Source organism: Euprymna scolopes, chromosome 23 (assembly GCF_053919585.1).
Source record: "Euprymna scolopes isolate OS-2025 chromosome 23, ASM5391958v1, whole genome shotgun sequence".
Classification (NCBI taxonomy): Eukaryota; Metazoa; Mollusca; class Cephalopoda; order Sepiida; family Sepiolidae; genus Euprymna; species Euprymna scolopes.
Window position 1 is genome coordinate 68419052 of NC_136504.1, and position 26280 is coordinate 68445331.

The window sequence follows — 26280 nt, forward strand, 5'->3', positions numbered from 1 at the left end:
AAATATAGATGGTTATTGCACTAAAGTAATTTAACCTGCTAATGTCACAGAATAAAGTCTGAAGGCATAAACTGAAGTTCTTCCGTTACGAATTGCAGTAGGGAAAGTACGGAAATGGTCGAAAAGTGACAGGAGTTTCTTTTTCTAAAGACAAGGAATTAATTTCCATTTGAACACGTGCACTAAAAAAGAGAGAATTTCATATTGGGGAAATACAGTAATGTAAGAGATATTAATATTTGTTAACAGTTTATTCATTTGAAATTCAAGAAAGTTTAAACGATATGTGTTTTTTCTTTGAAAATATTTATTTACTATTATGGATAGCTAAATATTTATCTATAAAAATAAAACAGTAGATGTATGTATGCGTGTGTAAATATTTAACCGATAAACTCTTAAACTACTGGTTTCATATCACTAAAATTAACTGGAAATAGTAATCATACAGTAACGATAGTTTATAACAAGTAAAATCTTTGTATGGATGAACAACGGGCACAGACATATATCGGCAAGTTGAAATGCGAAATGTTCATTTCAACTGGCCGACATGTTTTTACTTCTTCCTGCGCATGCCCAAATTCAATTCATTTCTTCAAGTCGTTTAATATACAGACTTCATTACCTTTCCTTTCTCTAATCACAACATTCTATTAAAAATCATACTGTTCTTATGTAAATCTTGCATTACAGGAGACAAATTCTAAGTACAGGTTTTGATAGAAAAATTTATTTGAGTTGATGTCAGGTTCTTCCGTTCCTTTTATTTTCTTCTTTTTTTCAAGTAATATGTAAATATTGCTGGAGATTCTGAAATTGAAAATATTTATAGTTAAGTCTAACATCAATAATCTGTTGATTCTCTCTAAATTATTTGTCCTGATCCCTTTAGATTATTTTCTTTTCTCTAAATAACGTTTCCTTTACTTCAAATAAGTTTTCTCTTTTTCTTTAAATATTTTCTCCTTTTCTTTTTTTTGTAAAGAAATAAGAATTTACGAGCTGCAAATGTTAAGTTAACTATACGAAGACGTACCTATATATCTTTTCTAGACAAAACAAATATTAATTTCAGACCAAAATTCTTAAGTTTTCGAATGCGTGTATTTTGTTTTTTGTTTTTTGAGATTGTTTTGTTCACATATTTAGTCAATTCAAATAAATGTAAGAAAATTATGACAACATAGAATAGAGTTTTATTATATTGTGAAATATGTATTTTCGTAACTAATAAATATAAATAAGCATTTGAGAAAACTATTTTATTTTTTCAGATTCTTCAGTTTTCGTAACAAATTTAAAACTTTATTGTTTGCAACGAATGAGATCCCTCACAACCGAATATAAAATTCAATGAATAAAGTTCATACCTTTCTTAAGGAAATCGTGCACGATACAAGACAACTTCTAAATACAGGATTTGATAGAAAAGCTTATTTGGGCTAATGTCAGATTCCTCCATTTCTTTTCTTCTATCTTTTTTTCAAGTAATACGTAAATATTGCTCGAGATACTGAAAATGAAAATATTTGTCTACCCTAACTTTAATAATCTGTTATTTTTCTTTAAATTATCTCTCCTTGTCTCTTTAGATAATTTTCTTTTCTCTAAATAACTTTTCCTTTATTTAAATAACTTCTATCTTTTTTGTTAAATAATTTCTGTTTACATAATTTTTCTGTAAAGAAACAAGAATTTATGGGCTGTAGACGTTAAATTAAATATACGAAGATAAATCTATATTTTAAAAAATTCATTTGTTGAGTAAATAAACAAATCTTAATTTCAATGACATTTAAATAATTGGTTTGACTAAAATACAAATTATCCGATATTTCAACAAATTTATTATACATTTGGATTCGTTTTGTCCTAATAAAAAGTAAAATAAAAAAATTCAAACCTAAACAGATCAATCACAATCATTTTAGATATATGATTAAATAAATGCAGTCAGTCATTTTCGACCTTTCATATCGATATATCATACAAGGGAAATATTTTGCGAGTTTACATTGTGTCCCCAAATATAGAAAAACAATAACATTAGAAATTTGTCATTAAAATTGAATTCTGGTCATTTTGAACTTGCATTTACCTCTTTGACGATCGGATTTACCGTGAAATTGCAGTAAAGTGTTGAGATAATCACCTTTGAATTATGTTATGTTTGTTATGGAGTAAATTGATCTACATATTTCAGGAATGATGGACATTATAAATACAGTTGCTTTTAATACGTTATTGGATAGCGATTCGTGACAGAATCATGACGTGCACTTCTGTAACATACTTTTACTAATACACTTGTTAATTATATCACTGTGTTTGTATTAATTAGTACTAACCCGCAAGACTGGCGACGAGGGAATCGAGACTTACATGGCCACATATTTATGATTTCATGATTAATACTAGTCATGAAAAATTAAATTTTTAAACAAAAACAAGCAAAAATATTATTAAATGTATCGCTTTTTGGCATCGGAAGATAGACATTAATTTTTCCGATTCCGATACCGATTCTGATACCGATTCCTCAAAAAGTTCCGATTTTTTTGATTTCCGATTCCGTTTCTGATTAATTGATTGATAAATAAAATACGAATTTCCAATCGATCTAAACGTTTTCGTTAAAATGTGGGATAGTGGGGTATCAAATTATCGATGGATAAATGTTGGTGTATATAAACCGACAGACAGGGTGTGTATAATTTTTATGAACAATATTTTGCTTGAGCTGGACTAAAACGAAGACATGGACATATCAACATGTTATTTTGAAACGACGACAGGAGACAATGTTTCATTGATGAAGAGTTAGACAAATGTTCTTTGGGGAAGAAAAAGAAGAAGAGTAAATACAATAGCAACAGAGTCTGTAAATATTTACGAGTTTGATAACATTTAATATGACAGTAACTACAGGCATGAATTCACATACCCGTTTCTTTGAAAGATGACAACATCCAAAGTTATATTACATGCTAGCAGTTCAGCCCAGTTTTGCTCGGGCCTTATGTACTGTTCATAATTTTATGTGCATATATATATATATATATATATATATATATATATATATATATATATATATATATATATATATAAAATGTTTGACTCATGTTCAGGTAACCTACATCTAAAATTTCAAGTGTTTGGACCCAAAATTGACGGAGGAGTTTGGTACAGTTTGAAAAGATCAATTCTTTCAACTTTGACCTCTTGGCAGCCAAATTTTTGCCTCCAAACTGATTAAAAAACTTGTCGCATTTCTGAATACCCTTTATGTAAAATTCCAAATGTTTAGACCCAAAATAGGCTGAATAGTTTGCTAGAGACCACAAAGGTCAAATCTTTTGAACTTTGACCCCTTGGCAGCCAAATTTTCGATCAAAAACTGATGAAAAAGCTTGCCTCATATCTGAATACACTTTATGTAACATTTCAAATGTTTAGACCAAATATTGGCTGAGTAATTTGGTAGAGACCGTAGAGATCAATTTTAAAAAAAACTTTGCCCCCAATTTTTACTCCTTAACATTTATTGTTTTAGGCTCAAATAAAATTTAAAAGTTTGATCTATGTCCAAGTAACATAAATCTAAAATTTCAAGTGTTTAGACTCCAAATTGGCGGAGGAGTTTCGTAGAATTTTCAAAGGTAAAATCGTTGAACTTTGACCGCTTGACAGCCAAATTTCTGGCCGAAAACCATGTCAAATCTCGAGTCTGTTGACTGAAAATTGGCAGAGTAGTTTGGTAGGGAAATGTACACACACAGACACACAGACAGACAATTTCATTTTTATAGATATATAAATAACGTTTATTCACACACCGTATCAACATTTCGTCAATCACAACGTTTTGACTTAACATTTTGATATTTACTTCACCGATTTCCACGGTGTCTTTTTCCTGCCTTCTCGTCTGATTTTTTTTGGCTGCCTTCTTTGACTCTTGACTAACTGATACGTGTCTTTTCAAGCCCTCTCCTTAGATCCATGTTATCTTAAGCGACCTCCATGCCAGACTACGTCAGACTCTAGTGGTCAAACCTATTTGTAAATTATTGTTTGTACTAGTTATGAAAACTAACATTCCTTTTTCTGAAAGCATATTTGTTTTTATTTAAAATTCCTTTTGTTATCTATATATATAAAAGCGAAAATGTGTGTGTGTGTGTGTGTGTGTTTGTATGTATGTATGTTTGTGTGTCAGCTAAAAACTTTCGACAGACACAACAAAAATTCACAAACTTGGTCTCATATGAACGAGACGACAAATATCGAAAAATCGGCCCAAAGCGACCATCAGAAGTGCGTCAACTGATTGATTTTCTGCAGGGGGGGGCCCCCAAAAAGTGACATTTTAATGTTAAACATCACAAAAATACGGCCGCCAACTCTTATACATAAAGTATACACGCGGCCGTTTATTTTGGGTCAACTTGTATTTAAAACCCGCTGAGTCATGTCACGTGATCTTGACGTCAGCAACCTCTAATGGCCGTTGGAATTTACAATTTAAAAATGTTGTTATCGGGAAAATTTTTTAATTAAAGCTAAACTATGAACTTCTACGCTATGGCAACGTTACCAAAGTTATTACCATATTCAAAATAGGTAGATACGATAGTTAAACGAAAAATAAAGTAAAAACAAAAGTGAAGTAAAAAAAAATACGCTTACAAAAAATATTAACGATCGAAGTTTTTTTTAAAAACAGCCAGACGCCATTTTCCAGTCTTTAGAGTAAGGCAGACGAAGTGAGAGAGAGAGAGAGAGAGAGAGAGAGAGAGAGAGAGAGAGAGAGAGAGAGAGAGAGAGAGAGAGAGAGAGAGAGAGATGTCTAGACAGATTCAACAGGGGGGAGGGTCAACAACGCATGCGTCAGATGACGTCAAGACGTCGTGACCTGATTTACTTTAAATAGTTGATAAACCGAACAGACTTTATATACGCCGCTTTAGTGCAGGTTGTTAAGGGCTTGGTTCATTATCTAAACGTTTTGGGTTCGAATCGTGGTGTGAGATGTTTTTTTTTTTTCGATTTTTTAAATTTAAATATTGAACCCTGTATTATTTAAGCCATTTTTCACGTAACGTTCGTTCGTTTGCCTTACGTTATTTTTTTGTGTTTACCCCCCCCGCTTAATTAAAACGTTGTTTTCTTTTCTTACTTCGCTTATAACAATGCTTACATCGTCATCGTCGTCGTCGTAACGCTCGACAACTTTCAAACATCTTTCACTTCTGGCTGGCCGATTTTATTTTCAAACTTCGCCTCAGGGGTTCGGCTTCGATCCTACCCCCGGCTTCTTTTTTATTTTACACCACACACCCCTACAAACACCCGGGCAACGCTGGGTACCCCTCGCTAGTTATTTATATAATCCAGTTAAGTTAAATCCCTAAAAGGTCATTTAACCATATTTGTCCTTGAATTGCACTTTTCTATTTAAAACAAATCTTATTTAACTAAGCGATACTACTACTACTACTACTACTACTACTACTACTACTACTACTACTACTACTACTACTCTTGTTTAGGTAATTCGGCGATGCCCCTGGAGTGCTAATATGCAGCAATAATGCACACAAAAATACATATTTGACCTTCGTTTTATTATCGTGACAAACAATGAGTATGATCGGCAATGGCAAAATGCACAGTTCAATCGTTATAAAAGCAACAATGGAGAACGCCAATGAAGATCATACTTAGATAATTTTAACTGAGGCTGACATAAGGCTGCAATGACTTTCACGAACACAAAAGATTGTCAACATTAAGTCAAATGATAAAAGTAAGGTGTTAGAGCGGCGGAGTTCTGTAAAGTAGCACAAACGGTTGTAAAACGGAAAATGGCTTTATCGAATTGAAACGATTTCAAATTATTAACAAGAAAAACGAATTATTTAAAATCTTAAAAATACAAATAAAAAAAGAATTATTTCATTATTTTAACCATTTTAATTTTAATTTTTAACTCTTCATTGAGCTAGTCGTTTAATTTTATTTTTCTTGTATGAAACGAAGAAAATCTATTTATAAAAATAAACCTCATAGCTTTACGTTTCACCATATTTTAGATATTTTATGAGCCTAACCGATAATTGCCCCTAATGACCGTAGATGGAATCGAAAGAAAAGCTAATAATGTCTTTAAATTCCTTGAAAAATTAAACTTTATTGAAACTTATTTGAATGTTGTGTTGGCATGTGAATTTTATAAAATACAAAGATATTTATACACATAGAAGTAGAAAGACAAGCACATTTACCTTCTTTTTATTACACACAGACACAATCATACTCATACAGATTCACGCAATATTTAATACACGCGAAAACACACACACACACAGACACACACAGACACACAGACATCCACCCACACACAGACACACAGACACACACACACACACACACACACACACACACACACACACACACACACACACACACACACAACTCCAGTTCGTTCACCAAACCTATATTTATAAAAGCTCTAATAGCCGCATATATCTTGCGCGGTTACACTTTCTTTCTTGTTCCCCCCTTCTCTTTGTAGATATAAATGGCTGCACACACGCATTGCTTCCTCCCCAAGCGTTCTAAAACTTTAGGCTTCTTACTGTTTTTTTTTCTTCTCAATCTGTACGCATTTTAAGAATCGAATGCCGAGAGTAAGGTATGACAGAAGCCACCAACGGCCCTTCTTTCTCAGGCAAGAGGGAATCACCGCCAGCCAACCTTTACAGCTCAAGAACGCAGCATCTATTCCTCTCCCCATATATCCCCCGCATCTTTCTCGTTTTCTATTCTGCAGTGCTGTTATTTCACTTAAAGGGGCCCTGCCAGTTCGCTGCTGCGTCGAGGCTTATTCTTACGTTGCGTTTTCATTCCCCGGACCCTTTTTTCGATTTTGCTAATAACATTCCCAACATGGCAGAGAGAGAGAGAGAGAGAGAGAGAGAGAGAGAGAGAGAGAGAGAGAGAGAGAGAGAGAGAGAGAGAGAGAGAGAATTTCACTACAATACTAACTATGAAAAAAGTCGGGCTTCTATCTCAGCCTTTATTGCTTCCAATCTCACCTATCAACTCTATTTTCTCATATTTTGCACTCTCTTTCTTTCTTTCTTTCTTTCTTTCTTTTCATATTGGCTATAACTTTGACCCTTTCCTCTTATCTCTACCATACTTATGGTGTATGTGTTACTTCTATTTTTTGTTTTATTTACTTTTATTCAACGCAAGCAATGAATATTGATACTGAAGGAGCTACTATGATAGGAGTCAGAATTATAGGGCACAAACAAGGCACAGGCTCACATTGCGTTTAAATTTCTGAATGTTTGTATGTTTTCGTGAAACAAGGAGCAGGAAGAAAATTCCAAAGACAAGCGGTCTGAGGATAAAAGGAAATAAACTATAAAAGTAGAAAAACTTACGCCATCTTACGCGACAGTTAAAGGGTGGGACCTTTCTTCTAATCAGGTGGGTCAGAAATATTTATTTAATCGTAGCATATTCCGCTAAAGTACTTGCAAACAAGCAAAGTGATGCACATCTGTGGCGATACAACAGAGGCTAGAGCTTGTAGACAGTACAGGACTTATAAGGCTAGTAATTCATTCTACAAAAGATGGAGAGGCTAGTGCTTGATGCACCAACCGGGATCTAACAATACTCAAAGTACGAAAAAATGGTAACTTTATAGAGTTGTATCGTACTGGCAGATGTAAGACGTTTTCTAACTCGATACGTGGGGACTACCTTATTTGCAGCAGATTTGGCAACGTTTTACTCTGCTTATTCCAGCTCATGTTGCCTGAGAATATCAGTTCAAGATATTTGAATGTGCCTCTGTGTTCATTGACGCAAGAGAAAACAAAGCCCCATGTCAATATTAAATTAAAAAAAAAAAAAAATTAAAAATGACGCAAAATCCAATTAAATGAATTCTTCTTCTTCTTCTTATTATTATTATTATCATTATTATTATTATTATTATTATTATCATTATTCTTATTATTATTAATAAACTTTTGCGATATGAATGAATAATTTGTATTATTTAGATTATCCAGACTACTGTTCTTATTTCCGTTGTTATTTTCATAACATTTCGGCTGAGCTTCTTCAAGTGCATCTTTACTTATTTATGAAACGAATACTTGAACATAACTCTTTATCCATGGAGGATAGATCGTCCTCTTCTCCGCAGCAACGACCGTGTTACGCTTTTACCTGATTACAGATGATGGAATGAGAAAACGAAATTCTCTCCAGGTTCTAAAGTTCAACTATTTGGTTGCTTAATTCAAAAAGATTTCACACGAAGAAGTTTTGTAGTTAAACGTTAAGAAGATAACAATCAAGATGAGAAGAGTCGTCTGAATAATAAAATTATCCACATCTTCTAATCTTGGTTTCGTATTGATTTGTTCAAGAGAAAATGTGTGTTGTTTTGCGCGATTGTAAACAGTGATTCCGTTTTTCTTTTCAAGTGCCCTTTCAGTACCTACGTTTATGTTTCCTCGTTGGCAATTGATGTAGTCTGTCTAATTAATTCTACTTCTGTAGTTATAATTTCTTTTTCTAGACAAGAATTCGGCCGTGCAGTGTGTTTATCGGAAAATTTAGTTCACTTAAGTGATCGATATCGATATAATATGACTGTTGATTAAATGAGTTTCCCGATCTTTCTATGTCGCAACATATTTATTATTCTAATCCAACTACAGATTTGTTGGTTGTGCTTGTTTGTTTATACAATGTAAGTAAAAGTAAGTGTATATGTAAGTGCATATACATGATTAGATATGCCCAATTCAATCGTTTTTTCATGGATTAAAACAATGTTTCCCGAAATCCACTTTAAATTTAGTCACAAGCGAATATATTTCGTTCGTCACTAGTCGCCAGTTACCAATGATATAAGGCAGTACGTGAGCTTTCTATTTATACTGTATCTTTAGTTGAAATTAAAACGTCGGTTAAGATATGAAGGTCTTGAACACTCACTCAATGTGAATTATTAACGCACCCAACAATGCTAGATAATTATTTATTTTCGTTCGTCATGTTTATTGTGTTCACATGATTCAATAGTAATTGAACTCCTCCCTGACGCGATACGTATGAACTTGTCCTTTGCATATCTTAGACACGCAATAAGTTTTAGTAGCATTGTTCTCAGCGCCAATTCTTCAAAGTGGTCCATGCATACACAGGTCATCAGTGAAGACAATAATCCGAGCTTCTCACCAAAAATATATGGCAGATCAATTCGTGTTTGTGTTCTCCGTAAACATTATGACGTTAAGATGTCGACCAGGTTACTGATTTGGATACTAGTACGTTACGGCGAACATTTTCATACCAGCCGAGGATCCATCATTAGCAATCAATGTAGAAACTGACACGAGCCACCAAATCTCTCTTTGTCAGAGTGAAGTATGGTTCGTGTCGGCTTTAGGAGGTTCACCCTCCCAGGAATTACCTCATCATTTTGATGGTTTATTGTGAAACACAAGCGCTAAGTATTTTCGTAATTTTTGCAAACAATTCGAAATCTGTAATAAATACTAATTTGACTGCATCTATCGCAAGGGTTTATAAACAAGTGTACACCTTCCGTAAAAATGGCGGAAAAATATGCCCTGCTAGTGTTCGCACTAATATTCATATAAAATTATGTCAATCATTTGACTTTTCATCTATAAATTATCATTATCATTCAAAGTGAGGTCTTTTTTCTAAATTCATTTCAGACAAAGAGGGTTGTCTTATTGCTATTTGCTTTCCTGCTCCCCCACTACTTGAAATAGTTTCGTTTAGATGCTAGAAAAGGGCACGGTTCTGTATTCCCTAATCGATATATTTACACACACACACACACACACACACACACACACACACACACACACACACACACACACACACACACACACACACGTATGTTTATCATTTACTTGAAACGTTAACAAATTTGTATACACCAATCGTCATGGATTTAAAAATTCTTCATAATTAAAAAGTTTTTATATAAAGTTCGAAAAATTCCAGGCTCAGTGAATGTCTTTTTTTCCAGAGCATATTTTCGTATATAATAATTCTAAAAATTCCAGAGATCAAGTTTTCTCAGGTGATAATTTATTGCTTTTCAAAAGGTAACCATTACGTTATTGTTTTGTTCGCGATCAACGAGTCGGAAAACTTATGTCTTTGCTGCATTTTAATTCACCTACTCATCGAATGCTTCCCTGAAAAATATAGCAAAACAACATTTTGAACAACTTACATGATTCATACAACCGACAAACGCTATCATTTTTCTCGTTGCAAAGATTACGATCACACTCTATTTATCTTAGCTAATTTCAATTATTTTATTACATTTGTGAATTGTTATTTTAAAAATTAAAAAAAAACTTAGTACGCACAACGTAAGAGTTTTCTCAAGGAAGCTGATAGTACTGTTCAATCCAAAATGGTTTGTTTGGCGCTAAACAGACAAAGCCAAACTAATCTCACAAAAGAAGGTAATTTTCTGACAGCCGTTTCGAAAAAGGCATTTCGAAACACACACACACACACACACACACACACACACACACACACACACACACACACACACACACACACACACACACACACACACACACACACACACATATATATAAGTCTTTATTATAGAAGTGGGGGAATTGAAGTAAGTACAATCATCTAAACTAATTTTGCGGCGCTGATTTTAGATAAGTATCTATTTTTACATACAATTACGTTAGAAGCTTTCGTTCAATCTCTAGAGACGATGGATATCAACCGTAATACCATTAAATCGAAAGAGCTACAATGAAGCAAGGGTTGCACAATTTTTCAACTTCACCTTTCCTGAAGCAGCATTGTTTGTGTCGAATGGACATATAGGATATATGGATATCCTTTCTATATTGATTAAATAGTAGAGCAGACTAAACTCTCAAGTTTTGGTTGAGCAACTTGTCTCAAAGAAGGTAAACTCCAAAATGAGATTAGTTTTCTCTGCTTATCTCGGCATTGTTTCCAAGGTATTATTAAAAGTGATGCAGTAATCCCAGCAGAACTTGAACCCGGCACACCAAGACTACAGCCCGCTCCTGTAACCATTTACGCATTCCACGCATTCACATACATGTACGTGCATGAATACATATAGGCGTAAACCCAAAATGTTGAAATTTCTTCCAACCAAATTTACTTCAATCTACTTCTGACTCTTACTGTGTCATGACGTGGTTACACATTGGTCTGTCACACTTGAGTTTTAAAAAGCATTTTTTACCTGCTATGCTTAGATTAAAAAAAAAGTATTTTATTTTGTATTTCACACCTAAGTGTGAAATATCATTTCCTTTGTTTATCACGCTTAAGTTAAAAAATTTTTATTTGGTATGTCACGCTAAATTTTGAAATATATTTTTTTGTCTGTCAAACTATAATTTGGAATATAATCAGTAAAATGTCAGATCCAATGGACGTATCTCAATAAATAATATAATTCATATTCATCAAAAACTCTTACGTATTGTATTTGACATTTCTTTTATAATAGAATATTTTAAAAGATCCTTGTGTTATCTTAAAATGTTCCGCAGACATTATAGATGGACGACAGTGGTGCTTTTAAACATGCATAACCCCAGGGTCATCATTTGATGAAAGCTTTGATGGAGGAATTGTAATATTTGTAGTAATAGGTTATAAAAATAATCCGTTACTTTTATGCTTTATACTACTAATAAAAATGATTCTCTTTGTGGCAATTTATAACTATGAACTATCGATTATTATGTGATTATTTAAAAATTACACTTATATATTGATCTGGTTTATTTAACATAGAATGCCTCTTACCGTTGTTCATCTGTAAACAAAGCTTTGAAAAGGCCTTTACCGTTTCTATTATCTGTGAACATGCCTTAACACCCTTCCATTCCCTGTAAACGCAAAGTGTTGTTTTCTATTTAAGCCTAGGACTCATCTACTCACGTATCGACCGGTCTCCCTCGACCGATCGCCTCCTGTCCCACCATCGCACGATGGGGACACTCTCAATCCAGACTCTCTTTATGAAAACGATAGAGCCAATTTGAGCTCGTCTGTCTACAAATGGCTTGCTAAATGCACAGTCCACGCGAATTCCAAATGTAAATAGCCCACACGCACAAGTAGGCCGTGTCTCTGCTGCCGACAGCCATTTTAACCATTACCCATTATTAGTCCGGAATAAATGAGGAATTTGGGCGTCTTTGCTAATCTAGGCACAAAGGCTGCACAAATAAAAAAGCGCATTCGTAAGTAAACAACCGTTTTTATGTGTCTTAATGGGGGAACCAAACTGAAATGCCACTCGGCTGTCAGACAATTACCTTCTTTTGTGAGATTAGTTTGGTTTAGCTGGCTTTGTCTGTTTAGCGCCAAACAAACCATTTTGGATTGAACAGTACTATCAGCTTCCTTAAAAAAACCGCCATGAAAAGGAACGTAATTGATTGGAGAGGCGGGGTCACCAATCTTAAACTGTTTAAAGGACACAAAAAAAGAATAAAAAAATAAAAAAATGAATGCTGAAGCACAAAAACTATTTTCAAACGATTCATTACATGTGATTAATTAATACAAGCTGTATTTTAACAACAATTGGGTGGGACTTGTTAGTTCATAATATCAATTGTTTTTTATAGGAATAATTCATCCCCGCTCCTTGAGCCGTGTTGACACAATACCTGAATATGTCAACTTCTATCGTTCTTATATATATTATAACTTATATTGCTTTATATTGTTTTAGAGATAGTATTAAGAAATGTGAAATTTCATCGAAAAAATACGCTACTTAATATTTGCATAAAAGAGACAGTAACTACAATGAATATATTTACGCATTGTTTTTATGAGGAAAGCATTGAGAATCATATTTCAAAGCAGAAATAATTCGCTTTTAACTCCTGCCGAATATCACTTATCAGAAAAGAAAGAATAATTATTATTACAGCTAATGTTCGGATGAATGTGCTTATAATAGAATAAATTAATATACATGTCTCAGCTTCTAAGTATTAACTTAATTTATTCGTCAACAATATAAGTAGAAAATTGGTTGTTGATTATACATGGCTTAAGGTTTTTTGAGATCATCAACAGTGATAAAAATAAGATTCATTATTCATTCTAAAAAAGTGAAAGTATTAAAACTCTTAGTTAAAACCGTGACCATCTCTGCTTAATATAAACAAATTTTAGTTAATAATGTGAAACCAATACACCATAATAATAACATAAGATTACAAATTCTTGACACCATTACATTAAAACTAGACCTTCCACACTTAATAATATTACGAAACTATGTACAACATTGTAAAATGTCTACCGTAGTAATTCGAACTTTTAGCCGTTAAACAATACATAACAATGTTATTTGCATGCAGCATCTCATCACTTCAGACGCTCATTTTAAAGTCCTCAATTAGTAGCCATTACGGTAAACTCAACTGATGATGATTTGATGAATAAAATAATAAAAACACTCGCGACAAAAGAAAGAAAAACGGAAGAAACCCACGGAACATACATGTACCAACTTTATATACTAAATCGATTTTCCAAAAAAACTAATGCATGTGTCTGACTGTTAATTCTTCTACAGACTTTTCCGCCATTGTATGATTCATACATTTTGACATATAAATAATAATTGTTTCTGTGGAGCATAACTGATCTGCAAATGCACGTTAATTTTGATATATGCTCAAAGAACTAGATAGTAAAATTGAATAAAACCTTGGAACTTGGAATATATATATATATATATATATATATATATATATATATATATATATATAGATATATATAGATATATATATATATATATCTTCCACTCTTTCATCCCAAAATAGCGAACATATCTGTAAAAATCTGAGTACGCTACAGACGGCCAAAAAAAAAAAAAAAAAAAAAACGGCCGTGTAGCCGAAACAATAATATAACTTAACAGAAAGATACGGTAATAAAAAATAAAACGCATATTTGCTCTACAACAGTATTGAGCACTTTCTTCAGTTTTTATTAATTACCATCTTCACTATATATATATATATATATATATATATATATATATATATATATATATAAATGTTTTTTGTGTATTGATATTCACATAAAAAACTCTTTTTCTATTTATTATTCAAAAGGTCAAAGTTGAAAGAGTTGACCATTGCAGATTCTACCAAATTCCTCGGCTATTTTGGGTTTAAACACTTGAAATTTTAGATGTAGGTAACTTGAGCATGGATAAAACTTTTTATTTTCATTTAAGACCAAAACAATACATGTTATGGGGTCAAAATTTGTGTCAAAATTAAAAAAAATTCACTTCTACGGTCTCTACGAAATTACTCAAACAAATGTTGGTCTAAACATTTGAAACCTTACATAAAGTGTACTCACACGTAGGGCAAATTATGAATAGTACTGCTAGTATTATAATAAAGAGGAAATCTGCATTAATCAAAAAAATATATTTAAGCATATTTTACGACCTCCATATATATATATATATATATATATATATATATATATATATATATATATATATATATATATATATATATATACTAGCAAAAGTACCCGTCGGTGACTGGGTTCAAAAACAGCCTACAGAAAATGGACTCTGATTTATGAACGGTTTTTAGGAAGGGTTGTAAATTTGGGTTGGATTTCGGGGTATCAAAACCAAAGCAAAATATGATGAAAGTAAAAATAAAATAGATAAACCCCATAATTTATTATACCATACCTGTTCACACTGAAACACTTATCACAATATTATGTGGATCTATATTAAAAAACCTTGTTAAACTTTGTGACATATTTCCATTCTATGGAGGTCAGGTGCGAACGAACACCCCATAATTTTATTATACCATATTTCTTCAAACTGAAACATAATTATCAAAGTATACTTACGCGGATAGATATGAGAAGTCTTTATAAAACTCTGTGCCTATTTCCATTCTATGAAGGCCAGGCGCGAACGCAGACCCCACAATTTTATTATAGCATCCCTATTTATGTTAAAACATACTTATCAAAGTATTCTTATGTACATCTATATCAAAAACCCTTGTAAACGTTTTTTTTAATTTTTAATTTTTTTTTAATTTCCATACTTTGTGGACCAGGCTCGAACGCAGACCCCACAATTTCACCGTTCTGCCAAATCAAACATACCCATTCCTGTTTCTCGATACATCTTCTATCATTATATGTAATCAGTTTTTTAAAATAGCCAACCATATAAGAGCCTATTCGGGACCACACACACACACACACACACACACACACACACACACACACACACACACACACACACACACACACACACACACACACACACACACACACACACATTCAGCTTTATATTATAGATATATATACAAATGTAATTCTGGTTCGTTCGTTATTAGTAGTATAAATAACCACTGAAACGATTGCTTCAGCATTTGGGTATAATATGCTTACTGTACCCATGTGTGTTTTTATATATCTCTTTTTAATTATAACATTATACTTAATTTTTCTTTAATAAATAGGTGGTTTTCTTTGTACCGATGGGCCATTTTTTTATTTAGGAACATATTTATTTATCACCGCCTTCCGTCACATGACATCACTTAAAAGAATTTTTGGTCTCACCACGACAGGCCGTGGTCTTGCTTAATGTAAACAAATTCTTATCATGTTGTATAAAATTACTTTTAAAAATATCAGATTCTAATTGGTAAATTTTAAATGGATTTCATCACGTGATTATTTATAATGTAACCATGTGATTGAAATTTGATTTAAATTAACCACATTTGGTCGCTTTTCTACGGTCAAAATGAATGCTGACGCTCAAAATGTATAAACATTTTGACCCTTCCCTTTACTTAAAAATTCACTAAAAATTAGGAAATTAACCAATCTTAATGAAAATTTCAGTATTTATCAAATAATGATCGCGGAAGTATTTTTTTATTTAAATCTGAGTGTTTTGTTTAAAAATAACTTTACTAAAGTTATGGTTAGCGTCGTAATTTGTAACAATAAAAAAAAAAATAATTTTTACAGGAACATTACGAAAAAAGCCCCTAATGTCCGTATTAATGAATTCGGTATAACTCGAAGAAAAATAAATTTCTCGTACATTTGTACATTCTCTTGAAAAAACAAACAAACAAACTTTTCTCTGCTTTCACCTAACTATTTACAGTGTTTATATAAAGCATTCATTTGTTCTTTTTATAATAAAAATTCCGTTTTCAAAAAGAAACGTTTACTGCCAAATTTCTTAAAAATAACGTGCAAGTTTTCCTGAGAAAACCCCAAAAGACTTTTACCTAACAATTTATGGTAAAAGATTAATCTTTTTTAAGGGAAAAACCCAACTTTTATTGATAAAAAAATTTCAAAAAATAATAAAAGTAAATAAACAATACAAAATGCAACTTTTAAGAATGTGTTCCATTTTAACAAACAGCCACAGCAACACGTGGCCGAGTACAGCTAGAATATATATATATATATATATATATATATATATATAACTATTTCATTTATTCACATAAATTTACTATACGAAAGTATAGATTTATGCGTAAACTTTAAGTATTTACTTCAAAAGTGCTCAATACGTAGGTAGAGCTAGTTAGTAATTTATAAAATATATATGGCGATTAAGCTACACTGAATATTCTGCGTTTCATCCAACTATAGGATTCGTCTAAATGTCTGCATGTGGTAGCTTGTCTTATTATTTTCCATTCGACTACCGGCGAATGTCCGCTTTCTTTGAGTTCCTAGTATTTATTCGCTAGTGTTGTTTTTATTTTTGAATGTGCTTTATTTTACACATGTACTAGAAGAATGAACGAATTTTGCACAACTTTTATGCCAATCTCCTTTACAAAGATTGAAATCAATATACGTTGCTACAGAATCTTATGTTTAGTAGCAATATATATAACTGTACATTCTTCTATTCCTCCAATTGTATTGTCCGTCGTCAATAAGATTTAATCTATTTTTGTATAGATTGACTTTATTCTTTCTGATATTGCCTTTCACTATACAAAGTTTGGTGATCCCGAGATGAAATGAAGACACTAGCGTCTGAGTTTCTTTTAACCATTAAAAAAAAAGACTAATTTTCATAAAAATAACCCACTTTATACGTTTTTTTTTAACACAAGAAAAACGGTGTTTATTTAATGAGTGCCTATTAAAAAAGTATTCACCTTATAGGTTTCAGAAAAGTTGTTTATGTAACACGAAACTATTAGTTGGGAAATTAGCGTATATTATTTTAATTGAAAGGGGCAGGAAAGAGTTCTCTCTTTGTCTACCCCCTAGCGGAATGAAAACAGTGAATCGTATAAGAGGTCATCAAACAATCGCCTAAATTCTGAAACTACCTATGCAGTATATTAAATGACGAAAGTATGATACCTAGTTTATACATTTGTTAATTAAATAATAAAAAAATATACATTATTATGTGCTACTAGTATATTAAATGACGAAAGTATGATACCTAGTTTATACATTTGTTAATTAAATAATGAAAAAATATACATTATTATGTGCTACTAGTATATTAAATGACGAAAGTATGATACCTAGTTTATACATTTGTTAATTCAAATAATGAAAAATTATCCATTATTATGTGCTACTTGTATATTAAATGACGAAAGTATGACACCTAGTTTATACATTTGTTAATTAAAATAATGAAAAATTATACATTATTATGTGCTACTTGTATATTAAATGACGAAAGTATGATACCTAGTTTATACATTTGTTAAATAATGAAAAATTATCCATTATTATGTGCTACTTGTATATTAAATGACGAAATTATGATACCTAGTTTATACATTTGTTAATTCAAATAATGAAAAATTATCCATTATTATGCGCTACTAGTATATTAAATGACGAAAGTATGATACCTAGTTTATACATTTGTTAATTAAATAATGAAAAATTATCCATTATTATGTGCTACTTGTATATTAAATGACGAAAGTATGATACCTAGTTTATACATTTGTTAATTAAAATAATGAAAAATTATCCATTATTATGTGCTACTTGTATATTAAATGACGAAATTATGATACCTAGTTTATACATTTGTTAATTCAAATAATGAAAAATTATCCATTATTATGCGCTACTAGTATATTAAATGACGAAAGTATGATACCTAGTTTATACATTTGTTAATTAAATAATGAAAAATTATACATTATTATGTGCTACTAGTGCAGTAAATGACGAAAGTATAATACCTAGTTTATACACTTGTTAATTAAATAATGAAAAATTATCCATTATTATGTGCTACTAGTATATTAAACACGAAAGTATGATACCTAGTTTATACATTTGTTAATTAAATAATGAAAAATTATCCATTATTATGTGCTACTTGTATATTAAATGACGAAAGTATGATACCTAGTTTATACAGTTGTTAATTAAATAATGAAAAATTATACATTATTATGTGCTACTAGTGCAGTAAATGATGAAAGTATGATACCTAGTTTATACATTTGTTAATTAAAATAATGAAAAATTATACATTATTATGTGCTACTAGTGCACTAGTGCAGTAAATGACGAAAGTATGATATCTAGTTTATACATTTGTTAATTCAAATAATGAAAAATTATACATTATTATGTGCTACTAGTGCAGTAAATGACGAAAGTATGATACCTAGTTTATACATTTGTTAATCAAATAATGAAAAATTGTACATTATTATGTGCTACTAGTGCAGTAAATGACGAAAGTATGATACCTAGTTTATACATTTGTTAATTCAAATAATGAAAAATTATACATTATTATGCGCTACTAGTATATTAAATGACGAAAGTATGATACCTAGTTTATACATTTGTTAATTCAAATAATGAAAAATTATCCATTATTATGTGCTACTTGTATATTAAATGATGAAAGTATGATACCTAGTTTATACATTTGTTAATTTAATAATGAAAAATTATCCATTATTATGTGCTACTAGTGCAGTAAATGACGAAAGTATGATACCTAGTTTATACATTTGTTAATTAAAATAATGAAAATTATACATTATTATGTGCTACTAGTATATTAAATGACGAAAGTATGATACCTAGTTTATACATTTGTTAATTCAAATAATGAAAAATTATACATTATTATGCGCTACTAGTATATTAAATGACGAAAGTATGATACCTAGTTTATACATTTGTTAATTCAAATAATGAAAAATTATCCATTATTATGTGCTACTTGTATATTAAATGACGAAAGTATGATACCTAGTTTATACAGTTGTTAATTAAATAATGAAAAATTATACATTATTATGTGCTACTAGTGCAGTAAATGACGAAAGTATGATACCTAGTTTATACATTTGTTAATTAAAATAATGAAAAATTATACATTATTATGTGCTACTAGTGCACTAGTGCAGTAAATGACGAAAGTATGATATCTAGTTTATACATTTGTTAATTCAAATAATGAAAAATTATACATTATTATGTGCTACTAGTGCAGTAAATGACGAAAGTATGATACCTAGTTTATACATTTGTTAATCAAATAATGAAAAATTGTACATTATTATGTGCTACTAGTGCAGTAAATGACGAAAGTATGATACCTAGTTTATACATTTGTTAATTCAAATAATGAAAAATTATACATTATTATGCGCTACTAGTATATTAAATGACGAAAGTATGATACCTAGTTTATACATTTGTTAATTCAAATAATGAAAAATTATCCATTATTATGTGCTACTTGTATATTAAATGATGAAAGTATGATACCTAGTTTATACATTTGTTAATTAAATAATGAAAAATTATCCATTATTATGTGCTACTAGTGCAGTAAATGACGAAAGTATGATACCTAGTTTATACATTTGTTAATTAAAATAATGAAAATTATACATTATTATGTGCTACTAGTGCAGTAAATGACGAAAGTATGATACCTAGTTTATACATTTGTTAATTAAATAATGAAAAATTATACATTATTATGTGCTACTAGTGCAGTAAATGACGAAAGTATGATACCTAGTTATACATTTGTTAATTCAAATAATGAAACATTATACATTATTATGTGCTACTAGTTTATTAAATGACGAAAGTATGACACCTAGTTTATACATTGGTTAATTAAATAATTAAAAATTATGCATTATTATGTGCTACTAGTGCAGTAAATGACGAAAGTATGACACCTAGTTAATGTATTTGATAATTTAAACAGTTAGAAGTAAAAAATTAAGTTAATATTTTACTCTTATCTATGGAACACATTTCCGTATAACTCGTTTCCTGCACACTATAATCGCCTTCAAATCCCGTATCAACAAATTAATGTCATATACCATTCTCACAAGTAAGCAAACTAAGTTCCTTCCATTACACATCCTTATTCCTCTCGTGAACTAGCTATCGTTATATATTATCGATCCCATCCTTTAGTGGTCTTTGGGTTTGATAATTTGTAAACCTCATTAAAAATTCGATTACTCTAAACACTCGAACACTCAATTGTTCTTTCTAACAAAAATGTTCGATAGTATATATGACGAACGAATATATACTACAGATCACCCTAAAAACGAGGAGGCAATGCCAAAGAGGATGGTCCCACGAGAACAGAACATGTATTAGACTACTACCTCAAACGGGGAAGTAGTGCCAACGAGTATTGTATTATAACAACAGAACAGATATTACACTACCCCCCAAATAAAAAGTGATAAAAAAGTGGAAAGATGTTACACTATCGCTATCGTGCTTTCATTTGAATTAGTAAAGAAAATTGAGAATTAAAGATAGTGCAAACGTACATCAAATAAATAATAGTATAGCTTCAGACAACCAGATAGCAGATCATCATTAGTAATAGAGATAGTAGATTTTATCGAAATTTCCCTAAAATGAAGCACTATTATTGGATTCCACATAATATTTTAGCTTTAAAATTTGTGTTTAATCTTGTTACAGGGCTTTGTTATAAATAAGTGTCATCTTTGCTTTTTATAGTTGTCAAGCGCGAACATTAATCTTACAGTAATTATAATGTAAAATATAGAAACAAAACACACAAAAAAACGAATACTACCATTTATAATCAAAATTTGCTCGAGAAGAACTATATTTGATCTTAATATAAGGTTTTTGTTCAACGACAGCAGCGCCAATATGACAGCATGGTTTTGAACCATTTTTATCCCTTTAAATCTGAATGTATGCTGTCTCCTTAAAATTAAAAATGACGGATCGTGGACGGTTAATCACTGTATGCATTAAAATAAATAAATAAAAATCATATAAAAGATGCTAAACAAAATAAATAATAAATAAAAATGATGCGTTTGTAAAAAGGTTCACTAATAAGGCGTTTTTTGTATATTTAGAAATTATTTTGTCGATCAGATTCAGACTTTGAAAAACACATACCTCCGATTGTATAGCTATAAAACAGCTGTTATTCTTCAATTAAAACCCATTTTGACTGAAACAGGGCTTAAACCATCGGTTAGTATTTTCACTAATAATTGCTCTGGAATTACGTATTAGAACATAAAGATGATGTAATATTTCTTAGGCTTAAACACCTGAATTTGACTACACAATATATATATATATATATATATATATATATATATATATATATATATATATATATATATATATATATATATATATATAGGTAGTTTATTTTGTTTATATCCGTTAGAAGCGCTGAGTGAAATTTGAAGAATAAAATACGCATAAATACGTTTGAAGCCAAAAACCTACAAAGCGAAATCTTTTATAAAATAAACGAGTGTTTATTTTTTACGAAATATATTTCGGAGTAAGACTCCTTTGTCAATCTTTTTTCTCTCTTTTTCTTCGACATGATGTAGAATGGAAGATAGTTGGATGAAGAATCCACGTGATGTTGTTTACTGCGGGGTTTTTATTAAGCCGGATAAAAAAAAAGATTGACAAAGGAGTCTTACTCCGAAATATATTTCTTAAAAAATAAACACTCGTTTATTTTATAAAAAAATTCGCGTTGCAGGTTTTGGCTTTAAACGTATTTATACGTATTTTATTCTTCAAATTTCACTCAGCGCTTCTAACGGATGTGAACAAAAAAAAAAAAAACTACTCAGGTTTTCAAAATGCGCGACCACGCATCACCTATCCGGCTTCATAAAACCCCCGCAGAAAAAAACATCACGTGGACTCTTCATCGAACTATTTTCCACTCTACATCATGTCGAAGAAAAAAGAGAGAAAAAAAGATCGACAAAGGAGTCTTACTCCGAAATATATTTCTTAAAAAATAAACACTCGTTTATTTTATAAAAAAATTCGCGTTGCAGTTTTTGGCTTCCAACGTATTTATACGTATTTTATATATATATATATATATATATATATATATATATATATATATATATATATATATATATATATATATATATATATATATTGCCGGTCGTAAAATATGCTTATTATATTGGACCCAATATATAGTAATGGTTTAAAAAGTAAAAAAAAAAATAAATGACTTGCGCGCCACCACCCAGAACCACAACTAAAACGTTTAGCTTACTATTTACTTTTTTCTTTGACGTTAATGCCTGAGCTATGGAGACATGTTTGTTGCAAGGCTAAAAATTAAAATATGTACCAAAAGCTTTTGTTTTTTACGTAGGCATATTCGTAATGGCGTTGTTCGACCTTCACCTTGCAAATTCTATTTCTTTAATTTTCACCATTTTACACCAATTTTTCCCGGCTAAAACCCAAGTATAAAGTTTCGCATGAGTTCAAATACCCTATATATTAAGTTTTATCTCTGTAGACCAAAAACTGACAGAGGAGTTTGGTAGGCAAAACTTTTAAACAAATATATATACACATGCATAAATATATATAGAAAGAGGTTTGTGTTTACTATAGCCTTTTTACACAAATATTACGCAAGTATAAATCATGTAGCATATCTGCATGAATATAATTACACGTCATAGTTAACTAAAGATGATCATCACATAAGAAAACCGAAAAAAAAAAAAAATTAATAGGGAATTAATTAAAATGAATGTTTAAAAGAATATGCAAATTAGCTAGATCTTTTGCGGATGAATGCAATTCTACGACCCATATATAACAAAGTGGTTTTTTCTTTTTAAATAAATAGAAAAGGTGTTTTAATATGAATATCAATACAAAACCCCCCTCAACTTTATAGAAGATAGATATTGCAAATAATGATGAAGTCTGTATATGAAAATGAAAAGATTTCTTCGTTATGAAACGAATTTGGCTGAATTGTTACAATTACGGAGTTTTTCTGAAATGATTTTGTGAGATTGAGGTTCATTTAATGTTTCGTTAGAACTAACTGCCAAAGGGGAAATAGTAAACTGATTCCTAATTATTTAAGTGATTCATAACGATTGTAAATGTTTCATAAAACCGAAGGGAACGTGGTCTCGAAGACAAGGAAAAACAAAAAGCGAAAAAGGAAAAGTAAATATTTAGCACAACAAATATTATTACCTGAATTTTGATCTAGATGTTCGATCTTTGAGATTAATGCCAGTAGTCGGGGGAATAAGTGAATTCACTAAAACGGCAATTATATTCAAACAAACACAAAAACAAACAACAACAACAACAAAAAACAAACAAACAAACAAAAAAAAAAACGATGTTCATATCATTAGATTAGGGAGCAATTCATTTGTCTGCTTACGCATTTCAAACGAAACGTACCTGGGGGAATGCAGGGAAATGATTCTGCGATTCTTGGATTAATGCGATAATGCCGACGGCAGACAGATTACGATATATATATATATATATATATATATATATATATATATATATATATATATATATATATATATATATATATATATATATATATATATAAAGAAATAAAGAATGCCGGAGTTGAGGAAGCAACCCCTAATACCAGGTCACAAGTGACATGTTTACAATCCACTCAAGATGCCACTTTTATTAAAGCCTTGTATTGGATTAAGTTAAATAAGGTTAAGCGATGCGTTCAAAGTTTGCTGCTATGGAGACCTACTTGAATATGTACTAATATAACATGTCAGCCAGTAACGATACTCTAAAACAATGCAAATCTTTTGGTGGATCTAACTTGATATTTTGCATCTCTAAGTAAATAATCACTGTTTTACGTTTCTAAATAAAATTGAATACTTATTTTGTTTTTCATTTTGTTGGTCGTACTGATTCACCGTAACTTTTCCCCATTCTTCCTACCAAAATTCCTCTAATGGATTAATATTTGTGAATTTTGCTTAAGAATTTTAACCTTCAAAGTATTCCACAAATTCTCAATTAATTCAAGTCAGTTGAGAATATTAATATCATTATTTTAAAACCGTTCCTTTATAAGTTTTGTTATATGCTTGGGATAATTGTCGTGTTGAAGTATGAAATTCGGCTATATCCTAAATAATTTGCACATTTCTGAAGGTTCTTCTCTAGAATATCCTTGTACATGCTACCATTCATTCTACCATGAATAACGTGTAACTTGTAACGTGTAACTTATAACATGTGTAACGTGTAACTTATAACATGTGTAACGTGTAACTTATAACATGTGTAACGTGTAACTTGGATTAAAAGCATCCTACTATCATAATAGAACTCAAACTAAATTGTGGGAATTGTATTGTGCTTCTTGAAGGCACTAAACACTTTGCACTAAACACTTGTTGCAGTGTTCCTTCGAATAGTTCTTTTAAAATACAAAGTTTCGATTGTAAATTTGAAAAAGGTCTCACGTATCTAATACTTAGATGATTTTGAACTTGAAAAAATGAATTCAACCATATGTTTTTAATTTTCCTTCCAAATACAACTAAAACAACTTCACAATTTATTGCTTATCAAATAATCGGCAAAATAGCGAACATAAACTTGTATCCAATACTCATATTATGATTAGCCAACACCGAAATGATCGACATTCACATATAAATTTCATTATATGTATTTTTATTGTTTTCTCTATTTTCCTTTGCATAGTGTTCGATCTTGCATACGATTCTTCACACACGCACACGTACAAACACACGCACGCACACATCCACACATATATATGTATATATATAATGACTGGACATACGTTCATGTGGAATATGTTCATTCAATTCCTCTAGCGTTTTACTAAAATGCACGCATTCTTCACATATACAAAGCAAAGAAAAATAGGAGAAAATTAATAACTACTCATTTTGTCTCTCTTCATTTGCCAACTACTACTACTCCCAAATGTTGTTGTTCATTTTTCCGTAACTCTCCCTCTTATTCATATTGTTTTTTTTTCCGTAACTTTCCCTCACCATTCATATTGTTATGCTTTTGCTTCGTGTTTGCATATCTAAAATAGGTATGGATAGTCACATGACAACAGGACAAATACTACCTCCCACCCCAAAGGAGGAGCTTATGAATGAAATGATGATGTCATGACAACAGATATTACCCCATTTGAATTGAAAATTGAACAACAGTCTGAAATAGTATAGAAAATTAGATGGGACATTAAAAGATAATAGAAAAGTACAATTAATAGAAGTGATAGTAGAGTTTCATCTTCAGATAAACAAATGCCGAATCTCCATTAGTGATGGAAATAGTAGATTCTATGAAAAACAGTCCAGAATAAATGTTATTATAATTAAATTCCACGTAATTGCTTACCTTTAATAAGTTGTATTTGCTTCTGGTGCAGGATTTTGATGTTTATAGTTCTCAGGTGCCAACTTAGAACCTACGACAATGTTGTAAAAAAAAGCAATAAATAAACTGGCAAAAATTACCCCCCTCAACCTCCCCAAAAAACAAAACAAAACCAAAAAACCAATGAAATTGAATTTCTTGCAATTAATTTGACGACTTAATGATTAAGTAAAATATACGCACCTTTTACTGACTTCATTAAATATGGCGTCCAATTGTGTAAACAGAAGTTTATGTTTTTGTTTTGAAATAACATTTAACCATGTGTTATTTTGTATTTTATTTTCTCATGTTTCTTAACATGATTTTTGGGACTTTCCTTTTGAAAACTCGCACTTA